This window comes from Corvus hawaiiensis, chromosome 5, assembly GCF_020740725.1.
Source record: "Corvus hawaiiensis isolate bCorHaw1 chromosome 5, bCorHaw1.pri.cur, whole genome shotgun sequence".
Taxonomy (NCBI): domain Eukaryota; kingdom Metazoa; phylum Chordata; class Aves; order Passeriformes; family Corvidae; genus Corvus; species Corvus hawaiiensis.
The window spans coordinates 19,347,784-19,373,106 of NC_063217.1; the positions used below are offsets into that span (position 1 = coordinate 19,347,784).

Below are 25,323 nucleotides of genomic sequence, written 5' to 3' on the forward strand. Positions count from 1 at the left end.
ACTGAAACCAAGGCAATGCTAGATGTTCAGGCAAATGTCAGCTTTGGAGCCTTCTAAAACTGGATTGAGGTGTATCTTTAAATGGTGGTGTAATCCTTAAAGCCCCATGGACTGGGAGCCTGGAAACCCTGGGACGCTCAGCCCGGGTCAACCTGAATTAGCAATGCATCCCCCTCTTTGTTAGGACACCTGGCAGGCAGGCAAATTTTGGCTTGAGCTGGGGTTGTGAGCTGACTGCTATAAAGATGGAGGCCAAAATAAAGTTAAAAGTCAGAGCTTTCAAGGCTTCCTTGGTCTCAGCTGGAGTAGGATCCCAAATACCCCCTGGCCCCAGGGACAGCTTGGGCAGTGGGGTGTTCTGGAACTGTGGGCTCTAGGACCACAGGCTCTTAGAAACCTCACAGCAATGCCTCTGCCACCCACCAAGACCAGAAAAGAGCACTTCAGGTCTGACAGATTTCAAAGAATCACGGAATGGTTTGAGTTGGAAGGGACCTTAAAAATAATCCAGTTCCAACCCCTCCACCATGGGCATGGACACCTTCCCCTACACCAGGGTTTCTCAAAGCCCCATCCAACCTGGCCTTGAACACTTCCAGGGATGGGGCATCCATAACTCCTCTCGGTAATCTGGTCCAGTGCTCACTCACTACTCTCATGGTATCAAATTTCTTCCTGATATCCAATCTAAACCTACCTCTTCAAGTATAAAGACATTACCCTTTGACCTACCACTACATGCCCTTGTAGAGAGTACCTCTCCAGATTTCTTTTAAGCCCTCTTCAAGTACGGGAAGGTGCTATGAGGTGTCTCCAGAGCCTTCTCTTCTCCAAGCTGAACAACCCCAGCTCTCTCAGCCTGTCTTCATAGGAGAGGTGCTCCAGGCCTCTGATCATTTTCATGGCCTCCTCTGGGCTTGCTCCAACAGGACCATGCCCCAGAGCTGGATGCAGTACTCCAGATCAGGTTTCACAAGAGCAGAGTAGAAAAAAATATAGAAACGTTTTCTTACTTTCTTTTTTTAAAAAACTGACTAGCTGACCTCTGAATCAATTCTTCCATCCTGGCCATAGGCACACACTATGTAAGAGGAAAATACAAATGCTTCAGACTGTATCATAATTTCACAGAGTTAGTAAATGTGTGTCTAATATGCCAGAAAATAATTTGCCGTGATGCCATCAATCCTATGACTTTTAATGCTACAAAATAAGATAAAAACTCTTCCTACTCATTTTACTTATCTTGCCATGGCCAAGACTGAGATTTTCTTTCTAATAACTGGGTCATCACACATTAACAACTATTTATATATCATGTGTCAGCCGGAAGTGAACTAATAGAAGGACAACAGTCTAAGAACTTGCCTGAACCAGAAACCTGAATGGGTCATTTTGCCTTTGACTTTACTACAACTATAATTAATTCTTTTTCCATGTCACTGTTCAAAGGACCCAAGTAAAGCAGTCCATCGTGGGAACTGAATACAAACTGAGAGCGCTTGTACTCCTGAAACTAAACTGCAAAGTAAGCTGAAGCACAAAGTGTCTACTTTTTAAAGATGATACAGTTGTATCCTTACACTGAGACAATAAAATATGTATATCAAAAACATTACAAAACATCACACTGAAATACAGTGATTCAATTTAAGACCCAGATTAGCAGAAAAAGAAAGCAGATGTAAAACTGCATTCTTGTGGATCTTGCTTGAAGGGCAAATCAATACCCTTATCTCTGAAAGTAGCCAATGTAAGTTTCTCTGAAGGTTTAATATTCTGCTGCTTCTAATTTCCTACCTCTCTAATTTCTGTCTTCACCAAGCTAGTGATCAGCCTGTGAAGAAGGACTGATGCTTCTAAAGTCTCTCCCCAGATGGTAATGTAGCAGTGGAAGCAGATGCAAAGACATTACAGAATGTAGCATCCATCCATTTATTGACTCATCTTTATTCCTTTGCTGCAACATATGAACAACTATGCAAGCAACACTGCCCTAACAAATAGAACAAATAATCAATAGGCAGGAGGAAAGCTGAAGTTCACATGCAACCGTAGTTATTTTTTTCCTCTTTCCACAAAAAACATTTTTTAAACATGGACCAAGCTCACCATTCACATGCAGCATGAACCCCACACTCTTCCCCTTCCCCCATGTGCCTATAAAGCATGAATGTGGTGGGAAAATACTGTGACTGCTTCTTACTGATTACAGTACATTTTTGTGATAAAATGGTTTGGGGGACTATCAGGATGAACTCCAGCTGACTGCTTTCAGTCCAGCAATATTCCATATAGTCAGGAACTAACCCTTGAAGCATTTCCTTCTTTCCTTGAGCTCTGCAGGGAGAAACGCTGCCTAGTTATCTGTACATCTTGAGTGCTTCTCTGTATTTCTTTAAAGCAAGAAAAAGAGGCATTCAATAGGAATTTGCCTTTATTATATAGCTTCTACTTCTGTTTCTGCCATTGCCACGTATCAGCTCTGTTTTTGTTCCCCAGCCAATTCTTTTCATATTTTCCAGACCATTCAAGTGCCTGTGCCTAGTGTCACAACAAAGTTTAATGAGTAAGTCAGTATTACTTCTTAAGCAAGCAATTAGTTTTGATTCATTCTTTTTTCAGATCTGTAAGGGAAATGGTGAACTAAAGAAACTAGTGGAAAGAAGTTCTTGCTGCCACTACCATGTGCCGGCTCTGAGCCACAGTCTATCTGACATTTGCAGGAGTTGTGAGTGTGAAGTCAAGGCAGATGATGGTTTCTCTGTGATTAACAGTGTTGGTCCACTTTCACTCTTCTCCTGGAAAGAAGTCAGACAGTTCTTTCAGAAGAGCTAAACTCAAAAATCTTCCAAGTCAGCCTGCTTTGGGGAACCAGGGTAACCTCAACCAGAATTAGCTCATCCAACCTTTCACCCTACTCTCAAACCTGTAAAAAGTCCACAGATAGGGGTATGTTTGAGAGTCAGGCACCAATGACTGCTGCTATCTGAAGTAGCTCAGACCAGGATTAGGTTTTTTGGATGGAGATTTGGACATGAAAGTCCATTTATTTCAAGGTTATTTTCTTTTCCACTTCTGTTGGTCTGGAATATGAAATTTCTGCACACCAATGTCTGTCCTACTATTGCCAGCCTTTAGGAGAAAACATCTTTGTCCCTCTCACAAGGAAAACACAGCAGAAGATGATAGCTTCCACCAAGTTCTGACGGCACAGCATTTTTTTTTCCTTTTCAGCTGTGGTTTTCCTTTGATATCTCGGCCTACAAGTATTACTTTGTTTTTCCTTGTGTCATTGACAACTTGTTATGCCTTGCATTTTTGTATTGGAGCATGTGACCTAACAGCCAGAACCTCTGACATGACCTTACGACATATGATTTCCAAGTAGTCATGGAGGGCAGAGGGAAGGAGTGTATGCTATAACCTGTTGGCTACTTCAGCATCTGATAGGTGCTATTTGGTCTTCCCTTCTCTAGGGAAGGGAAAGTAAAACCTAGTAAAACTAGTCCTCAGTGTTAACTTTAGTCCTCAGTGTGTCTCATTTAGATGTCAAAAGCAGATAGCTTTTGTCACATTTCTACATGCATACAGAAAATAATCCTTCTGTTTTGGTTTTACACCTGGAATCTGATACTGGATGTGAAGTGATTTTATCACTGCCCTACTTCCTCTGTAGCATTCATTGCCATCTCTGTGCTTCTAATGACTAAGATGTCAGAAGAAATGTTGATTCCAATAACACTGCATCTTCTCACACAGAACTCGTACTAGAGCTCCTTATCTCTGTGACTGCTTGCATTTGAACTTCCTATTTTTCTCTCTGAATGATGCTAATAGAAAGTCTAATATTTATGCTGATATCAAAGTTTTGTTTTTGCTTATGTTGTATCTCTTCAGGCAGAGATAATATTAAGGCCATTATTGTAAAATGAATCAGCATTTTCAAAAACTGCAATCTTCAGTCCCCAAATGCTTAACCTTATGAGAACAGTTTTGTATTAATAGTAAAGGACTCCCAAGGCTTGGGCCTGGACTAGCTGGAATTGTAGTACTTGAGATGCTGATGTAAGTTTGCAATTTTATTTCACTGTAACAAAGTTTCCAGTATCACATGTACATTTGAATGGGTGCAGAATAGTTGAAAGAAGACAGATTTAAACACACTTAATTAGACACAAATTAAACTCTCTTTGGTATCTATTCCCTCTAGTATTTTGTTTCAGAGAAGCTGTGAGCTTTTCTGGCTTAGCTGGCTAAGGAACCATTCTCTCTACTACAGGCAATTCCTAGACTCAGGCAGCTGGAGTCCCAGTCCTCCAGTGCTCATATTTTTTAGTCCCATCATGGAGATTGACCTGAAGATGAGAAATATGCCCAGGTTCCAAACTTTATCTTCTTTTGGCACCAATTTCTATTTGCACCACAAGTCCCTGACTTCACTATCACTGAAAGACCTTTGTCACACAGAACCATAATCACAGCTCCAAGTAGCATTACACATTTTGAACTTGTACAAAGCACAGTATCTTACCATACCTTCCACCTTCTCTCTGGAAACATCTCCTGATGTTGCCTGCTTTGGTTGTAAGGACAGGAGCCATTGCAGGTATTCCTCTGGACTGACTGTAACAGAGTAAAAAGAACAGTGCAGCAACTTTCTAGGAAAGGCTTTTTAAAAAAAGAAGACAAAGCCTATTGACTGGAAATGATCTAAATGTGATTATAGCCACTGCCAGGTCTCTTGGCAGTGTAAGCTGCCAGCTTTCCTTTCCTGTTTTTTTTCCCTCTGATAACATATGTAAACAATCAGTAGTACACATCAGTAGGTTTTTCTTAGTCTTACGCAGGACCTGCACACACACAATACGGGATGGTGAAATCTCCATCAGACATAGGACTTGTTCTGTCATAGGGCAAATTTGCATTTACAGGACATAAAACAGCATGATGGTAATGGAACTATTTGCAATTCGGGGAAACAGATGCTGAGGACAGGGTCAGATGACTGGGAGCTTCTGCCCAAGGCACAGCATGACACGAAAATTGCATGGTCCTGGCTTCTCACACCCATCCCATGGTTCATTCCCATTTGCCCCTCGTAGGCTGACAGAGGCAAAGAGATCATTACTGCAAAAGCCAAGGTTTTGGAGGGTTTAATACAGTCTTCATATTTTTCTCATCCTGGTGCATGGGGCCAACATGATAAAGTTGTCAGGGAGCCCTGAAGCTACTGAACACTGTTGAACTTCACGATGCACATCAGCATTGCTCACAGGTATTGTTTCACATTGTACATGCAGGCACCAGTAGGGACATCAGTATCTCTTCAGAGGGAGTTATTTTTAAATGAAAAGTGAGATTGTGATATAGTCAAATGAATCTCGGGGGGGGTGGGGGAGGGGTTGGATCTTAAACAATTTTTAAAAATTATATGTATACTTCCAGGTAAGCCTTTCCCACTTTCTCATCTTATGTTCTTCCATCAGTTCTACACACATTTTTCATTTGGTTGAAACCCTTTAAATGTCTTTATTCTCACCAAACTACCTATTTGGAGCATGGACAGAACTTGATATAAAAAGACAGAAGAGACTAGAAATCACTGGTGAAAACCAAAAATGAAAAAAAAAGTTTAAAATATGGGCAAAAGTACACCCCAAATCTTTTCCTTCTGAAATGAAATCTCAGGGACAGGGGGATGATGAAACTTGAGCTGGGTAACTAAGCTTTCTGCTTTATAGACTCTGACCTAGGATGCTCTAGGGCAGTTCTAAAACTTATCAGGTTTGATCACTGAAAGACTTCACAGGCACTGGAGTGACCAAAGTATATGTTGTGTTGCCTTTTTTGTTTTCTTCAAGAATGTAAACAACACAGAATTATGCTGTCAAAGTATCCTTGGAGACACTGACCTTGTGAATACTCTTGATTTTAAAGGAAATGCAAATGATGATGTTAAATGAACCCCTGGCTCAAACAGCTGATCCTTTGTTATCCTGAGCTTTTTTTAAGCAGAAGTGAACAATACCAACAAGTATATATTACACAATAAGTGAACATACCAACACAGTAGAAAGCTCATTAATATTCCAGATAATTCTCACAGAACTATTAAGCAGGAAAATATGTTTCATTATTAAATGTAATTTGCCAGAATATTTGAAACTGATGTTGGACGGAGAGCAAGGTGAATACATGGTAAAATTATATGCCAAAGTGATAAGTCACGGACAAAATGTGCTGTCCCTGTACAAAGAAAGTAGTTATAAGTCATCCATTGCTTCATCCTCACAGCACCTCTGTATTGCAGACTGGAAAGCAGAGGTATAAAGAAGAGGCTAGAGCATCCAAAAGGACATGTAATGTGTGTTCTCACTACAGAGAGCTTTGAAAATATTCCACCCATAGCTGTAGAGCACACCGACTTTGTAGTTGACTGTAAGCAGCAGGAGATGGGGTATCCACAAGACCATGCTGCCCCATATTCAAGTCCACTTTTCTTGGTCACTGTATCTTGTCACAAACCAGAAAGCCAAGCTATCCACAAATGCACCTTCACTCCTATTTTAAAACCTGTCAGGCAGCCAGATTTCTGCTGCTTGTACTGGATGGCCTGCTCTGCTCCAGAAGGTAAGAACAAGAAAAAGTCACTAAAAACTGGGCTGTTTTTATTTCATTTCTTGAGACTGACTCATACTCTCCAATTCCTTGTCCTTAGGGAAGATACAAGGAAATGATGTAATTCTTTTTTTGGCTTATTTTCATGCTTTGGACTTTTTTCTTTTCGCATAATTTTGTACTGGGCCTGTTTTTTAATTAATCTGTATGGATTGTGCTAAAGTAAAAGCCTGAGCTGTCTGTCTCTTTATACTCACTTGTAATAGTGATGTAATGGTTAATGGTTGAGGGTAAGAAGTATTGATCTCCATGATATGCCAGGTGACCCATTAATAATTACTAGGGAGTTCTGCAAGCTTTCTTTAGAGATCAAATTTTAAAAGTATGACCAAATTGAAATTTTAAAAGTCTGCTAAAATTTAAAAAAACCATCTATTTGAGAGATGCAGTTGTGGTAATTCCTGCAGCTCTTGCCGTAAACCTGGGGTGGAAGGGAAGATACTTTACTTTTTTTGTGTTTCATTTAAAGAAGAAAATCAGAAACACCTTGAAGATGAAGCTCCCAGTGTTTTGGTGTTTTGAACTGAGACCTTATCTCTAAACGCTCCTGTGGACAGCCTCCAGTTCAGATTAAAAACTAGATCTGAAGCTATCTGTAGACCATCAGGAAACTTTTGATTTTGCTAAACTGAGGTGGAAAACTTACAAAAGTATCTCCTTATGAGGAGACAAATACACTCATGTTGTTCTAGGACCAGGACTAGAAAGGGAGATAAGGTGCCCGGCGGCAGAGGATGTCCAACAGATGAATATAGGTTTGAGTTCTCTCAGACTCAGGAAGGAGCTGAGCATGACTGTGTCTGAAAGTTTCCTAAACTAGAATGATATTTCAAGGCATGAGTGAAAAAGAAGATTCTAGAAGCTGGTTTTAATTAGGGTGTGTGTATTGGGTTGACCCTGAGTTGATGGACAGTCTTTAAGGCCAATTACGCTTCTCACAATTTACATATTTAAACCGCACGGAAAGGCGGGACTTCCCCTTTTGTCGGAGCTCGCCTGCTGGAAGGTGGGGGGGCTCCGAGCCTCCCGGCCCCGCTGGGCCGGGCCGGGGCCACTGCCCCTTTCCCCCTTTCCCAACACTGCGGCACGGACCCTGGGTCACTGAGGGGGACTGTCCCAGAGCCGCAGGCAGCTAAAACCAGCCATGGACTGCTCACAGCTAAACCCATCCAGCGCGGCTCCTGGGGACAGGCGGGTCCCTCTCCTCTCCATGCGGAGCCGGTGGAGCCAGCGGGAGCCGGCAGAGCCTCCTGTCTGCAGCCAGCACACTCCGTGCTGAACTGAAGAGGACACCACGCAGCCAGCAGCACAAAGGGAGCGAGGCTTTCCCCACCGTAAAGCCCGAACAAGAACACCCTTCAACATGGCGGCTTCAGAGTCAGAGAGAAAGAGAAGTGAGTCACGTGGGACGGAGCTGAGCATGGCGACAGGAGAAAAGAGGGCGGTGCCGCGATTCTGGCGCGCAGCTTAAAAGAAACCTTCTTGCATGCCGTGGTAAGAAACTGTAATACCACAAACTGTTTGTCTCTTTAATCCATTTGAAGAACATGGGGGGATGGAGAATCCTCGTGTGGCCTGTGAAGATTATGAAGAGTGCCTATGCCAGGCTATATAGAAGTAGTAAGAGGCTGTTAGAGACTTGTGGCGAAGAAAAGTCTTTGTGTGCAGGCCAAAAGAACTTATCCTTAAAAAGATTAATAACCCCATGTGATGGCCTATGTTTTGCAGTGTGAAGGAACTGTGAGATTTTTCATGGAAGAGATGTTCTACACACAGCAGACTGTTTGTTTCCGGGCGGGTCTGCTGTTAGTAGCAGTTTGGGAACCACGTGCAACTGAAGGAAAACCCTTTTTTCCTTAAGCATAAGAGAGAGACTTTTCAAGAACTGGAACACTGACTAACATCCCATGTTCTGTTATCCTTGTGTGAGCTAGGTAAAAGGAGAGAAGTGCTGGAAAGGGGGGGGGGGGGGATTTGCTTTAATTTTTTTTGTTATTTTCTCTTTACTTTTAATTCTATTAGTAATAAAGCTCTTTCATTGTACTGCAACTGTTGAAGGTTTGTGCCTGCTTTGCTTTTCTCCTAATTCTTATTTCACAGAAGGAAAATAAGTAAGTAATGAATATTTTGAACCAAAACCACTACATTTAATTGGTGTTTCCGCCTGGTTTCGAACTCAACCCGCTACAGTGTGACATACCAGGAGTTTGGAGTCACAGCTGACCGACAGCTCCTCAGGAAGCAGCATCTTCCAACTCTCCAGGCAAACTTAGCCTCTCATCTGGGGACAGGAAATGTACAGTTTGGGACACTATCCTCAAAATATTATTAGCAAGAATATGGATCAAAATGGATATTGCACAGAAGTGGATGGTAGCCTCTTACAAGGCGAAATCTTTCCTGCTTGTGCACTCATACAAAACAAAGCCCTCTGGAGAGCCCCAGCATTGTTGCACCAGAGCTGGTCTATCTGTCAGGTCTTTACAGCAGGAACCTGCAAACTGACAGATGCAGCTCTGGATATGTGCAAATACACAATCACAGGTGGCAAAAAAAGCCCCCAGATCAGAATAAGGAGGCTCTCAGTGAGCTCAGGCATATTGGTTGCAGCAGAGCACATTTGCTTGAATTTCCTACAGTGCCTATCATTTCAGGTGTCACCATTCCCTTGGGCAGGTAGTAAAGCCTGAAAGGCGGATTGCAGGTATAATCTGAGGTGTGAACATGGGTGTACTCTATTAAGCTTAAACAGAAGCTGAGATGAAGTTCTAACAGCACATACTAAGAACTTTAGGACATAACTGCTATTTTAAGTAACCAAATCCCTTTATGGATCAGACCCCAGTGGAAGAAATTCAAGAGCATTAGCACAAAGCCACTGGAGTAGACTACTGTAGGAATTATCTTTTTTAGCAATCAAATGCTTTTTACAGCTCACTTTACATTCCTTTCTGTTGGCTTTCTGGAAATACGCATTCACTCAAAATGTGCCTGATCATTTGTTGAGAACAAATGCAAAAAACATATAAGCAAGAATTAACTGAAATTAGATTTTGTACTTACACCAACAGCTGCAGAAGAACCTTGTCTGAGCTCTAGCAATCCAGCCAAGGAACTGAAATTACAGAAATGAATGTGACTAATCAAAATTAAAACATTTTGTGCAAAAAGTTAGCCAGCAGTAGTAAATGAAATTCAGCAGCCTTTTAAGAGCAAAATACTGATTCACTCAAATAAATAAACTGGAAATGAGAAAGGTAAACTGTTAAGTATTGAACTCTTTCTTCTGCTGTTCTAAAGATTAATATTCCTTTGCTCAGGTAGGAAACTGCATATAATGACTTGACAAAATCTGAAATCACTGACAAAGTCAAAATTAGCATACAGAAGTACTGACTTCTGATCTCATGATCAATACCTCAGTGTACTATATGATACCAAGCACGTTGCTTTAAATGAAGCCTACGTGATTCCAGACTTTTTTCTTCACTCTTTATGCACTCTCATGAAAACCTGTGTAGGACAGGGTCTTCTTTGATCACAGAAAATTAATCTGTTTTCCTGATTTGGCAAACCCATCATTTTCTCTTTTTTGGAGAACTGAACCTAGGAAACCAGTTTTTCATATTTTTTATGTGAAAACCACAATTTTTATCACTTGATAAAATAAAATCTACTATTCTGAGTTGCATGTAAAGAACACATGTAAGGATTTCTCTGCTTACGTAATGATTCAGCGTAGCTTGCTTTCTCTTTGCATCATCCAACACAGAACTTACCAGAGGTTGCTGGCCAGAGAAGTATACAAATACACATTTGAGTGTTACCATGCAAATTGCTCGGTTTGCACGCTAGAGAAAAATATGCAATGCCTTCCCAAAGTCACAAAAATACATATGGTTGCCTATCTATTACCATTTTGGTTCAGAGCAGCAATGCAGTTTTGCAACAAACCCCCTGACTGTTCCCATTTACTGCACACTGGCTCAGCTCCCAGAGCAGTTTTGGTGCACAGAAGCACTGAATTCCCTTTGCAGGGAACTAACCCAGAAGCTCTGCTCAGTGTACATGAAATGCACTCCAGCGAGGGTGTTATGAGTCCAAACCAACCAGTGGGCCTTTGGGCAGCTTTTGGGCAGCTTGCATGGTGAGAAGAGCCAATCCAAGAGATCAAGTTAAAGGTAGCCTGAAGTTCAAATCCTTGTAATGTTTTTAACAAACATACTGATTCTCAGCACTAACTACTTCAATATGGTGATCTGTTTCTGTTATCATGAATTACTCATTAATGTAATCAGACCCAGTCCATGAGACAAACATAAAAAGGCAAAAAAATTTCAAAAAGTGTGATAGCTTTTTGCCCAGTATTTTGAGAGGTATCTCTATGTGTTTGTTTATCATGCTGGTAGTTCCTCTGCAGCTCTTGCTATGACCTCCTCCTATGACAAAAAAAATGCAGCTAAGATTTTAGAGATGAAGCAAGATACTTTTGCTATAAATTAACTTAGATGACAAAAATCTGAAATAGTAAATTTGAAAATATGGTATCAATTTTGATCTACTATACATGAACTGAACAGATGAAATAAAAAAGAAAACATCTCATTCTTAACCTACTACACAATGGGTGATTCCTGATCAGACAGACATGATGGTGGTCTCATTTTACAACTTCTAAAGCATCTGTAGGTTCTTTCAAAATTATAACAGACAGGAACTCACTAATAAAAATATCACAAAAAATCAGTTCTACACTGCCTACTGCTCCTACAGAGAAAGACAAATTGATCACTGTTCTAAATACTAGGGATTGTGGAGATGCCATGGGTCATGCTCAAATTAAGTTTGCTTTGCAAAAACATTTTTTTTTTTTTACCTCAGCAGTAACTACTTTAGAGGAATAATTTCTCAAGACTGAAAATAACTGTCAAACTAAGAGAGCAAATGGAAGCATTTTATTTTAAACCTGAATTATGAGAATTTTTTAAGAAGGCATTATTAACTGCAAAATTCCTGTCATCAGGACAGAAGGCTTCCTTTGCTTAAAAAGATAAGCTCATTTAAAATGATGACAGCGCAGTGCTCATGCAAATGTACACAAATTGAGCTAACCCATCTTCAACTTGGGCAATACAAAATTTACCCCCTTCTCGGTTCCTGACTGATATTGCCTCTTGAAACTAACAGCAACAGTGCTATTCTTCTATCTCAGTTTTTATGGTGCACTTCTCTGACCTTTCCAAAAGTACAAAGAATTCCCAGAAAATCTGTAGATGCCAGTGCTCTCTCCCAAGTACTATTCATTTTTGCATGTTACCTTACCAAGTTATTCCAAGTAAGAGCAGCTATCTGGAGTGAAAAAGTTGGTGCTGAAGACACAGTGTTCACCCCCTATATGTTTCAGGGGATTTTAATTTGAAGGAGCTTGGGCTGGACACATGAACTAAAAACTCCATGAGCCATGTGAGGACATTTGGGAAGCCGCTTCCAGTTTAGTTGCTTTGTAACTAACTTCAGTTCTGGCACCCCCAGATCTCCCTTCATCCTGAAGAAGCACCGCAGGTGGGAACAGCTGGGAGATTAATGTACCACAGGCACATCCCTGAGCTCTTGGTACCATCTTGGATGCCCTACCTCATGCACAGGCAGACAGAGGTAAAAGAAATAAAACCTGGCCGTGCTGCTTTGCTCTGAGCTATTGGCGATACTCTGATTTCCACTCTGCTACATATTCTCGTAGCCAATGCAATGAAGTACAAGGGAAAGGAGAAAATGAGCCAGTCCCCTGGCTTTATTTTGGGCAGCATTTGTTTTCTCTCCAGGTTGTTCTGACAACAGTAAGGCACCATTCTTCTGACTTTCAGGGCTCTTTAAATCTTTCTGCTTCTCTCAGAAACAGAGGATGAGGTTAGGACCTGTCCCATTCACAATGCCACGTGGTCCCCTGTGTGGTATCTGGCATCTTCCAGTCACTCTGTACTTCACAACAGTATTTGTGAAAGTAGGGGACTAAATTAAGCATGTCTGTATCTCAGAGAGGCAATGAAAGCAAACATTAGTAAAGTTTTACCTCTTTTTCTCTAGTCTTCCTATCACAACTATACTCTTTGATAAACCAATTCAGAGGTGTCAAATATGACAAGGATGATTTATTTTTATTGCCCCTTTTGCCGTGATTAGCATATTTTTCTTTTGATTTTTGTCCTCCTGTCTTCAGTTGCTCCCTCATTCCCATTTAATTCTCCCCCCTTTCCTCTTTTCTCCCCATTCCTTGTTTTGTCTCCCTCAGGTTCTTTCATTGTCACATTGTGCTCCTTCAAATGCCGCACACATTTTGTCAATGGAGCCTCTGTAGTGGCTGGAAACTGAGAAGACCCTGTACTGCTGCTTGCCAGGCAGCAGGGGACCAGGGATTTCTCAGTTTCCAGCTGCTTTTGAAGCAGCACTGATTGGTTTCTCTTGCTGCTGCAGAAAAGGCTGGCACACAGGAGAAACAAATTCAGCATGTCCTTCTGGCCTGTTTTCAATAGATCTGCAAGTGCCAGAACAGAGATGGGGAGCAATTTGATGCTGTCTGCTCAGCCATCCCTCTCTCTATTTACTGAAGCAACAGTCCCTCCCTTTGCCTTTCTACCAATTCTTCCTTAACTTCCGTGATTCTCTCTCTGCCACATCTCTTTCCAGTCCACTACTGCAGCTTAGCCAGAGTTTCTGTAGAACCTTAAAGACATTTTTCTCTTGTGCTACTTTTGCAGCAGTATTCAAGTTGAGGGAACACAGTTCTGTTGCTCAGCGAAGTGCTACTCAGTCACTAACACAATGCAATGGCTTAAAATGTGCAAGTAAAACCAGAGTAATTTCAGCTGCATTTGTAATCAACTAAGAGACAAGACAAAAGTTTCCTAAGTTTATTAAGGCAAGACAGCCCCTTGAATATTCCTTTTAGATGATTTCTATAACAAAAATAATAACACCACAAAAAATGGGAACATATTTAAATATTAAAAGCTTTTGCTCCCTCATGAAGTTTTAAGTATCTCCAATATGTTTGAGGAACCTCCTGTGTCACGCTTAGGAAATACCACTGCAAAGACTTCTTCAATCAGGCAAATTCAAGGGGCTAAAATACAATGCTGTAAGTGGGTAGAGTAAGCAGTGAGAAGGGATAGAGTACAAAAGCAACAGAAGTCCACAATAACCATATATATGCCCTAGGCCAGCTGTAAATCACTAAAACATTGCATTCATAAAAATACATAATTGTATTTTATGAATCCACTGTTTCCTAATGGTCATTTATCTGGCCACTACGCATTAGAAACTGGCAGACATTACTGCAGATGCAATTCAGAGACTAGGTTGGAAGAAGACAGGTTAGTAGATTTGAAAATGAGTTCAAGGCAGATATGTTAAGAAACAGCACATAAGTGGTCTGGGGGAAAAAATCAGGACAAGCCTCCACCAGGCAGTAAATGCAAAGTTACAACAGTTAATCCCACATCAAAAACCTCACTGTCTCTTGCAGTGTACTCAATTGGCACAGCTGAAGGTAAAAGATTAAATTTGTTCAAAAAGGCCAAGCCTTCCCTCTGTGCAATCTGAGTTTGATCAAATGTCACTTTTCCTCCCATAGTTGTCATTGATGCAGCATAAAGAATAAAGCTGGCATGAACATCCATGATGTGTATGTATTATGTGCGCTGTGTGACTCAATACACTGTGCCTGATCTGGGCTGAATTTATGTTGCCCAGAGGTCTAGTAACTCGCAGAAATACTCTTTATAAAAACATATCTACAACCTTGGAGATAAAGGGTAATGTTAACGAAATAAAAGAGGGCATATAAAAAGTTAAACTGTTATTCTGGGCTAGATTTTCCCAGCAGCTCATCTCCCACTTAAGTACCCAAACAAAAAAGCTTCCACTCAGCCTCTGGATGCTGCAGGGTTTCAACATTAGACTCCTAAGGTGCATGCATAACTGGATACCCAGTGGGCTGGACATGGTATAGATTCATTTCATCTACTGATGAAATTAAGAAAAATAACTGAACTCTTTTTTTTCCCACAATGATAGACTTACAAAACAGAGGTTAAGAATATGGTTTATCCAGGGCAGCATTTAAGTATGCCACAATATGACTGAGGAGGAGGAATATTCCACCAAAAGGGCATGGTTCAGAGATAACCTGTCATAGAACAAGAGTACCAACATAGTTGTTCGATTGTTTATTCAGTAAAAGCTTTATTTTTATCAGAAAACTTATTTTATTAGTCAGAATGTATCTATTCTTGTGGTTTACATTTGCTAGTGACCACAAGGCCTGTAAAGTTCCTCCTGAATACTGAAGTCCCTTATTTACCTGCAGAATACATGAAACAAGTTCTAAACTTCCCTGGCATTATGTGAAGAATATCACAGAATCCTAGAATGGTTTAGGTTAGAAGGGACCTTAAAAACCATCTAATTGCAACTCCCCTGCCATGGGCAGAGACACCTTCTACTAGAACAAGTTCCTCAATATCTGAACTGTGTCCAGAAGGATGACTGAGAAACCCAGTCTATTCCCTTCGCTAATCTAGTCATTGGCTGGTAGAATAAAGCCTCCAGCACAGGTGCAAGCAGGCACTGAAATATTTCCACAATGTATCACATCTCTATGGTGGACTAGACATACAGGACAATCACTTCCATTGGACTACTAATGGAAATGACTTTCAGTCCCCACACATTTGGAGCAGATTTACATCAATTACCTACAGGTTGAAGGCTTCCCGTCCTTTCATTTTATTACTAATATCCTCACAGAGCCTCTCTGCCAGCTTCCCATCCCCTGCCTTTTCCTTCCCAAAATTATTTACACTTTGCATACATTTTATTATGTAAATGCATCTAAGCTATACATTGACTACTCTTCTGCAACTTTTACTTCAAACTCAGTTCCACAGGACCAGATGGTAAAAAAAAATTATTTCTTTTAGTTCTGACCCACTGCTGAAAGCCTGCCTAATTGCAGTACAAACCCATGGAGTTCAGCTCAGTCTGGAATGGCTCAGGGAAAGTGTCCTCCAAGTACAGATATGTAACTGAGCTGGTGAGGTTTTCCAAGAAAACAAGCAAAGGCTGCTCTGCATGCCCTCGCAGGCTCCAGAACCAGCTCTGCGGCTCCAGCAGCTGGGGTGTCCTGGTGCCAGTGAGGCCAGGAAGGTGGAGTCTGGAAGACATGTGTGTGCAGCTACTTGGAGGTCTCCTCTTTCGTATCATGTTTCAGGCAAATCATCCAAGAAGGCTGTCAAACATTACGTGGACTGGAGAGGTTTTATGCAAAAATGACGAGTGATGCTTAGTAAAAAGCAACTGAGGATAGGACCTAACAAGAGTGTGTTTACTTGTGCCAAAACCACTAATTATCAGATGAAATGTCAACGATTATGTATGTGGTAGTGCTGTGACAGACACTGTAGCTATGCGAGGCAGGGACTACAGTGGTCCTTCATGTGTTTTTGCTAGTACAGCATAGTTTCTAGTTATTTGGCAATGAGCCTCACTTAAGAAATGCTCTGGGTGCAGCTCCACCTGCCCTTTTTATAGCTTTCCAGAACTGCTGCCTATTTCTCTCACCCCATGCTGGCACTCCTGCCTGTTTTAACAGTGCTGATGCTGAGACCAAACTAATAAACTCAACTGAATGCTGCTGAGTTTGTCCCAAGCAATGCAGATGCTCTGCACTGAGTTCCATTACTCCCCTACTTCCATTTTGATGCAGCACCAGAACACTGGACTTAGCTCTGCAGCAAGCCAGCCCAGACCAAAAAGAAGGGTTGTACTTTTTACCTCTATGTCTTAACATACCGCCAGGAAACCCACCTCGAGCTCTAGGCCCCAAGGGTGTCATGCCTGTGCATGTATGTTCAGCCAAGGGTGCAGGACAGCACCCTTGACAGTAGCAACAGCGACAGTAATGCCTGATGTGTCACTCCGGTGGTGGTGAAGCAGCCGTTTTTAGCAGGAGAAATGAATTACTCACTAGCTGTTGTTAGGCCAAAGAGATGCTAAAACTGCTCATTTGGTTTCAACATCACAGTGACACAGTTGTACTCATCCAGTTTCCAGGAACTGTTCAGTTTATGTCAGTCAGGGCTCTCCACATCTCACTCCAGCACATGGCATAAGCCCCAGAAAAAGTGATCTGCATGGACAAGCTGGGGTAAGTGGCAGAGATTATCTTGCTGCTGTTGCAGAATAACATATCCAAGTTTTCAATATTTATCATCAAAGCTTTTCCCATTTAACTATTTTCTACAGATGACTTTGACATTAGGAAAAGGGGAAACATAGAGACCCAGGCACCCTTTCAGCAATGCTATGTCAATTACAAATACAATGATCACTAGGTCTGGGCTTATTGGTGACAGTTTTTCTTCCCTTCAATTTGTGTTACAGCCTGAAATCACAAAGCTGTGATCCCCGAGAACCTCCTTTGTAATGCATATCAACTTTCGTTGTGCCCCTTTGTTCCCACTGTGATGGAGCATTGTGGTGCCTGTGTCCAGGGAGCAGGTTCGCTTTATTGTTCTTGTAAATATGTACTGCTGGGCGCAGCTCGGTGGAAGGCATTGAGTTTGTGCATGACTGACGCCGACCCGGACAACTGCTCTGACCCCCAGCAGATGGTGGTGCAGGGACTGCAATGATCTGGAAGTAATAGCATGTGCCATTTCTTTTTGTTTGGAACAGCCAGCCAGACCCTGCGTTTCCCTCCCGTGCGCAGCAACAGCTGTATATACAGTAGGGACCGGCGCACCCCTAACTGTCACTCCAGTCCTCCTCCTCTGCCAGTAATCAGAAAACCTTGGGCTCTGAGACTTCATGGAGATTAAACACTATATGAACACCACATGGCTCTTTCCAATGTTAATAAAATTGTGAGCATTGGGGCACAGATCAGTTGCTTTCCTAGAGAAAAGTGAGTAACAGTTAAAAATATCTATCACCCCTGATATTAGACTTTGCAGTGATGGACTTGCTGGTTTTTAACCTCTGCACAGAGAAAGCCAGGATACAGGAGTCAGTATTAACTAAGAATTTTAACTTTTAGACTACAAATAGCCTCTCTGTAGCTTAAATAAATTTTACTTGTCATTTGTATTTATCAGAAACCAAAATAAGTGTTTGTTTTGAAAGGAAGGCATAAAATGGGTGAAAGTCCACAAGTGATGTTTTCACCAAGGCCATGGGATATTTAATGCTTTTGGAATGATAGTAGAGCAGTTTGCATTTGATTCTGTAAGAGGCCAGATTTTTTTATATGAGGCAGCTCATAAGAGGTCAGAAATGACAAATTGTGTGAGTTGGAGTTAACAATCACCCACTGTATGTCTGGCCTGTGTTACCAGTCTCCATAAAATTGTCCTGACGGTCCAGAAGGGAAGTTCCTTGGAATGGATGGAATAACGGCTCCATGCTCCTCCCCTCTTAGCCCTAGCTGAGATGGCTGTCAAAGAAAAGGGCTGAAAACCAGCTGCACTCTAAACATTGTGTTTCTGGCTGCTATAATGCTTCTTGGAGGCTTTCAGCTGGCAGGTCAAAGAACAGCAGACTTGCAGCACTCGAAATGGGGAACAAAGGTAGGGTAGGAGTAATGGCAAGGAAATCCTTTAGACTTTTTCCCCACTTTATACTGGCCTAAACACCTCTTGAGGATTTTATACACAAGACCCCCAAGCTATAAACCCATGTTCAAACTGTGAGACCATTCCTCTGCGAGAGCAGACACCTTTATGTTGTTTAATTCAGTGCAATCTCCCTATTTCTGTGCAGAAAGAGGAAGAAACCTCTTCTGAGTTTGCCTCTCTCAATCTCCCCACATTAAAGAAATATTCCTGGGGGGACCCAAAGTCTCCCAGGGCACAGCATCACAACACTGCTATTAGGTTACACTCAGCCTCTGTTGTAGGGCTGGTGGCTGAGATGTCTCATTATCTTTAATTTAGAAATTTCACCCTAGACTTGGGAAACTACCTTGTAAAGTTTTCTGAGACCAGCTTCATTTTTGACAAGCCCCATCTTTTGAAGAAAAAGCAATGTTAGGAAATCCCTGTTTACCTCCAGTGTAAAACCACCTTGGGTTCATCACACATCAGGGTTGGGTCAAGAGAAAAATGTTTTAATTTCTCTTTGTATGACATTTAATGATAATTATTGTTCAGTCCGAATTCCTTCCAGACTTGATCTTGATTCTAGCAGCACTATCTCAAACAACAAACACTTAAACAGAAGTAGCTTTACTTTCTTGACTAATCCCATTAGCTTTAATGAGTCTAATCGCACTAGTAAAATTATGCATGTGCTTAGCCTTGGCAAGGTCAGTGCCAGTAATGGGGAGAAAAACAAACTGATAATGAAACCGTGAGTAGTAAGAATGTCTGGGTATCTGCATTTCTAGAAAAAGATATGGCAGTCTAGAACATTAAAAATGAAACACCACTTGTTAAGATTAAAGAAGAGTAAATCCTGAACTGAGACTGACAATAAATAAAATCATAGCAAAATTCTCTAATTAATTATCATCCATGAGATATCTTCAGTTACCTCCATAACAGCTATAAGCTCATTACATTAGTTACGACTTATCTGTTCATCCATTCATTTATATGAAGCTCATCAAGATGATATCCAAGCACTAATGAACTTTAGCATTAAAAGGTCGTGTGTAATTTCCTAAGAGGAAAAAATTCAAAAGGTGTCAGCCACTCTGGATCTGAGCAATGAAATATTCTCAGGCAATTTGTATGGAATTTATTTTCAATAATTTCTGCCAGAAATAGTCTATTTTCAGGATGAGGATTATGGCAAATAGTCTATGGAACAGCAAAATGATAGTAGTATGAGAGCTAGACTAAGTCCACAACAACTAGAACTTGTGCAACCCAAATCAATATCAACGTGGCGAGATAACTATTTTTTAGGATTACATGTTCTTTGGCGATGCCTTTAGACTATCTTCTGTTTCAAGAGTGTATAACTTTCTCAATGTTTTGAATAAACAGCCCCAAAGTATTATCTTTATAGCCTATGACCATGAACAGTCTGTAAGCTACTAAAACACAAAGTTAGTTTACCTTCTTTATATAGGACCAGAATGAGGCTACCTGTCACTAAATTCTCTAAATAGCAATTATATGGTATTCAGCTTTACATTTGTGAATCAATTAATTTCCTAACTCCTCTCTCTAGCTATAGACAGAATTCCTGTGTGCACATATTTGTGTGTAGAATTATAGGTTAAGGATTTCTGTCCATATTTCCTCCTATTTGACATAGTGTGTGGTCGTCACTGGGACAAAGACTTTCCTAACACATAGTAAAATGGGATGGTTTACAATGGCAAATGGATTTTTAGTGGTTGTTTTATCAAGAGGTCATGTGCAGTTTGTTGATTTCTTTTATAGTAGGCTGATGAATTCTTTTTTTGTACCTTGTTATAGTTAGTCTGAAATTTCCTTAAGCATTGTTCTGTTACATATTCCCTGTAAGTAAGAAAAATGTGCATAATTAAGTGTGTATTTCTCTTGTATTTTGTAAAATCAAATGAGTTTTCATTCTCTGTTTTCCAAAACCACATTTTACTTACAGGTAGAGGTGAAGCCGGTCAGCATACATTTTCTCAAAGAGCCTAATGAATGAGAGAGTAGACTAGCTGAAAAAACCAGCTCTAACTCAGTCACTGAATTACAGGCTGGGGTGTGAGTGTATCACTGGCAGTGTCGATGGTGAATTAATACACATCAGGAAAACAACGGAACTGCAAGAGCACCTCTGGTCAAAATGTTTTTCTGTAGAAAGACATCTGTATTCACACTAATTCAGAACTGCAGCATTGCAAATTTGATTTGTATTTATGTATTAATAAAATCAATAATACATCTGGAGTCATATAATGGTCTTTAAATCTTCGTTCTACTTTGTTAATTATTTGTGATAATTCACAGTCTAACCAACTAGCTCAATCTTCCCCGTTTTCTTGATTTCAGTAGGATGCAACTAACTTCCTTAGGTGTCTTCAGCTCATAGTCAGTCCTACAGATATCAGACAGACTGAAAAGAAGCTGTATTTCTCCTGTATTGTTTTGGAAACATGGAGATTTTTACAGTTTATCCTGCTGTACTCCTTGTAATTAATGACTTTGAAATCCTGCATCCTGTGGTTTAATCTTAGAACTGGTTTGGTACGTGCACACGTCAGCCATGGCAGAAGGTCAGGGCAGCAAGGAAGCCATGCTCCTGGCAGCACCGAGGGGGGGCCTGCGGAACCCCCGTTCTGCTGCTGCCTGTGAATGCTGGGGTGCAGGGGGTTGGCACCACCTGGTGTGTGGTGGGCAGGCTCTGCCAGCCCCCAGGCCATTTTAGCCTCTGGATGATTCACTGAAGTCTGGTGGTACCTGCAGGGGCACCCTAAGGATGAGAGGGCTGATGGCACCAGCCACCACTGCAGAGGGCTGTGTTTGGAGAACAGAGCTAAGGGAATAACCTGGTGCCACGCTTAACTGGTGGACAGGCATCATGTGCACAAGTGGAGGAATGGTGCATAAGAGAGGTTTAGATGTGGGCTCTTTGAAGAGCCCAGTAAAACAAAGGAGGGATACAGGGTAGTTTACACGCAAACTGACAAAATATTTTACCCAATGGAAAATAAGTGAAGATACTATTCTGAGGTAGGGTGAGAAGCAAAATGTAATACAATGCAAAGTGTCTTAACAGGCTGTTCTAGAAAAGTATGTAAAAATAAGAGGTTACAGAAGTCAGTCATCAAGCTGTTCACACTGTTAACCTACATAACCACATGATGTTATTACTGTTAACCTCATCTTTCCTCCCCCGTCTTCCTTCCTAATGTTTCCTATACTCCTTGTATCTTGTCTTTACACTAAAAGAATACTCTGGAAAGGGACTGTACTTGCTTTCAAAGCAACACCAGAGCGAGGCCCAAGTCTGAACGTAGCCTCTGGGGACTCCCACAGCAAGGCATACTTACACCTGAGCCGGCATTAAGACACAGATCCAGATATTTTTCTTTGCTCTACCATCCTCTTTGAGACTATGACACACAAGCAAAAACTATTTAACAATGCTCCTGCTGCAGACTGCTAACTAGCCTATTCTTTCTCCTTGCCATCCTTAAGACAATGTCGCTGATTCTCTGAGCTGTGTTGAACATCAGCATCCATTTTAAAGAGCAGACACACTTCTGACATTGAGCTGGCTGGCTAACAGCTTAAGCGATAACTTTTGTTGGCAGATGCACCAAAGTTCCGATCTAAGAGATGTTCTGTGGGCAACTGCCTGTTTATTTGCTTTCCTAGAGACATGGTTGAACCACGCTGTACATCCTGTGCTTATGAAATTCCAGCAGGGTTGTATCACAGTGCCTACCACTAGAATGTGTGATTTACACCACCTACAAACTGCAACATCTCAAGATAAACCTGCTCTTTATAATGAAGATCCATATAACTGTGGTTCTCACTACCTACAATGCTTTTGAAGGTCACTGGGTTTTAAAATAGCTGGGATTTTACAGGACACACTGTGAGACGTTTTTTGTAAGACAGGCTGATCTAAGAAAGAGTCTCTTGTCCCCTTGCCCGTCTCTCACTCATGTGTGTTAACCACATAAGAAACTTGGGATTCCTTCTACACAAAAGGGTGCAAGTCTTTTGTTTTCTCATCTTTCTCCAAACCAGCAAGGTGAGAAGCAGTTGCCAAATGAGAAGCGTATTAGCTAGTGCTGTGCCCAAAGGAATGAGCTTAGGGGAAACCCAGAGCCAAGGCTGAGCTGGAGAAAGTTTGGTCTGGACTGGTCAAACAAGCTGTTGAAATCTTTGGCCTGGTTATCACAGCTTGCATCCCATGCTCCCTGCTCCTCCCTGCCCTTCTCCTCCAAAGCTGGGCTGCTTGAGCACTGCCAGCCAGCAGCTCTCGCAGTACCAGTGGTGGGACAAAACTCCAGGCCAAAAGACCTCCTCCCCGCCTACACAGAGGGCCTGATCCCTAACGATTCCATGGGCTCTTGCTAGGGTCCTTGTCTTTTCTCCCCTTTCCACACAAAGCAAGACTCAGAGGACAGGGGAACTGTATGGATTCCCAGATGACGCTGCTGAGATCCACTAAGCACTGGCCAAGTGGCTCCGTCTGCATATGCACGTGTTGGTGAATCCAAGTAATTTTGAGGTGGTCCTGTCCCCCAGTTTACAAGTGAGAGTAAACTGGATTTCCTGCTTTAACAGTCTTCCATTTTCAAAGGTGACTAATGATTCTGACCACCCAATTGGAGTCACCTGGCAGAGCATCTGCTTGGAACACGGGTGAAGCCCAACATCTGTGGAAATCATATCCTTCAAAGGCGCCTCCAAGCTGTGCTTCTTCAAATTGTCTCTGAAGTGATAGGCCTGACTCAGAACCCTTTTGCCAACCTCAGCTGAGCTTAAATCAAAAAGTCAAAATACTGATTTGCATAGCAAACACAAAAATTTAAATGGTGCAAACCCGGTATTTAAATTTTTCTACCTCAGCTCTGGAAATGCTTATATTCATTACAGGTCAGAAAGTGAGGTCTAGTTCCCTGAGGCAGTGGATGCTTTCAGTTTCCAATAAAGTCACACTCCATATGAAATACAAACTTTTAGCAGCAAGAAGAAAATTCAATGCATAAACAATATTAAGAAACCTTCGGTGGCGTATTATCTTTTCTTCCACCAGCTACTCACATGAAGTTCAGGCTATTGTTTTTGATTTGAATAGTATTCCTGGCCTTCTGAACTGCAAATCTTTTATAATTAAAAAAAATAAAATCAATGGTTATTTGTTTTATAATGTACTGCTGTCAGTGATGGAAAGGACTACAATGGTTTCCATAATTATAAATTCTTCGAAATAATATACCTGCTCCAGTATCCAATTAATCTGGTTATTAATCAAAGCCTTCTTTGTAAACTATTGAAAGAGGCTAGACACTGCAGATTATTGTGTGCTGTATTTTTAGATTTTCCAGTTTGATTCAAAACACACTAAAAGAGAGGCCCCATAAAATAACCATCTAGAGACAGTCCATGGCAAACATCCAGAAACTATTCTTAATGGAATGGAGTTAGCATGATCTGAGATCATTTTTTAGCCTTGAGAGGAAAAAAAAAAAAAAAAAAAAAAAAAAAAAAAAAAAAAAAAAAAAAAAAAGAAAGAGATGTTTTTAGGAAGAGATTTCCAAAGGGATTATGAGTTGCTCTTTGCAAACACTACAGAGGATTTCCAGTATGCATTGTGCTTTTGCCAAGAACTGTGCCTACAAGGGAGCTAATCAAAGTCCTCTTGTATCTAATGAGGAGGGGGAAATCATGATGGGGAAAGTCCCTTAATGACAGGAGACAACAGCTGTTTGTACAGGAGATGTACAGAAAACTTTGTCACCGAGGAATCTCTTAAAACATGATTTTATTTATCTGAGACATTATTCATTGAATTAGCATTAGCAATGAAGCGCATATGTGGGAGAGAAACCTAAAATCTTATTAATGGGATTACTGAAATGTTACCTTTTCCGTAATTTGGAAGACAGCAGAGCTAAAGTAAGAAAAAAAGATGTGGGCTTTGGAATCTCAGCAATCTTTGAAATCAATGTAGCATTCGTCCCCGAAGTTAGACTGACATGTTATACTAAACACATAGAGGAAATTGAACAGACAGAAGTCTTGATATAAAAGGATTAGTTTTCAAATATGGTCTCCTGATGGACAATCAGACCCTCACCTTGAAGTGGCAATGTTGTTAAATAAATCCAAAACTGGGGTCTTCTTTTTTTGTCTTATGAAAACGTCGGAGCCCACCCCGGCAGCTCCGTGTTGCAGATACCTCCTGTCCCCGTGCCCACCCTCAGCCCTCTGTTGCCACAGGGTTCGCTCAGCTGGCTGGGACTTTGGCAGACTCCACCGTTTCTGTTTGCTAAACAAACGCATCTTACGCACTTCGGTTGCAGATGAAAACAAAATTATGAAACCGGGCTTTTAATGTAAAACCTACTTCTAAAAAAATTACGTTAACGATTACATGTAAGGAACCTAACAGGTCTTCCTAAGGGCTGTGCCTCCAAGTCCCAGCCTCCCGCTCTTTTTATTTAGCATTTGACAAGGAGTTCTTTCCGCCCTGCCCCGCTTCCCACTCCGCGCCGCCGGACCCCTCAGCGCCGCCAGCACCGCAGCTCTCTCCGGGCCGCGCACGTGCCGGGCCCGCGGGCAGCACGAGGCGCGCGGTCCCACGCGCGGGGGTGGGGGGGGAGGAGGCGGTGGCGGCCGTGGGCCGATGCCCGCGCGCCAGCAGCCGCCCCACCCCGCCCCTCCCTCCGCGCCCAGAATGGTCCCTCCTCCTCCGCCCCTCCTCGCGCCGGCGGGGGCGAGACGCGCGAGCAGGCAAAGGGAATCCCTCGGTTTCCCCTGAGCGCGCTCAGCTCTCGCGAGACTTGCGCAGCTCTCCGCAGTGTCGGCTGGCTCCAGGCTCTCGCGAGAGCGGCGCGGTTCCCACGCCCGGGCTGTTGTGTCTGAGGGGAGAAGCCCGGGCGCTGAGTGGGCGGCGCGCACCGCCCCCTCCTCCTGC

At 41.9% G+C, this 25,323-nt stretch overlaps 1 long non-coding RNA gene across 2 annotated transcripts in view; it reads left to right on the forward strand.

Annotated features, from left to right (window-relative positions):
• The window catches only part of LOC125325621, a 74,422-nt gene extending 66,781 nt beyond the window's left edge, over positions 1 to 7,641 (forward strand). For both annotated transcript variants that reach the window (XR_007203442.1, XR_007203441.1), the window contains exon 6: positions 1,453 to 7,641. This is a non-coding gene — a long non-coding RNA (uncharacterized LOC125325621). The remainder of the gene's footprint in view (positions 1 to 1,452) is intronic.
• The last annotated feature ends 17,682 nt before the right edge of the window (positions 7,642 to 25,323 follow it).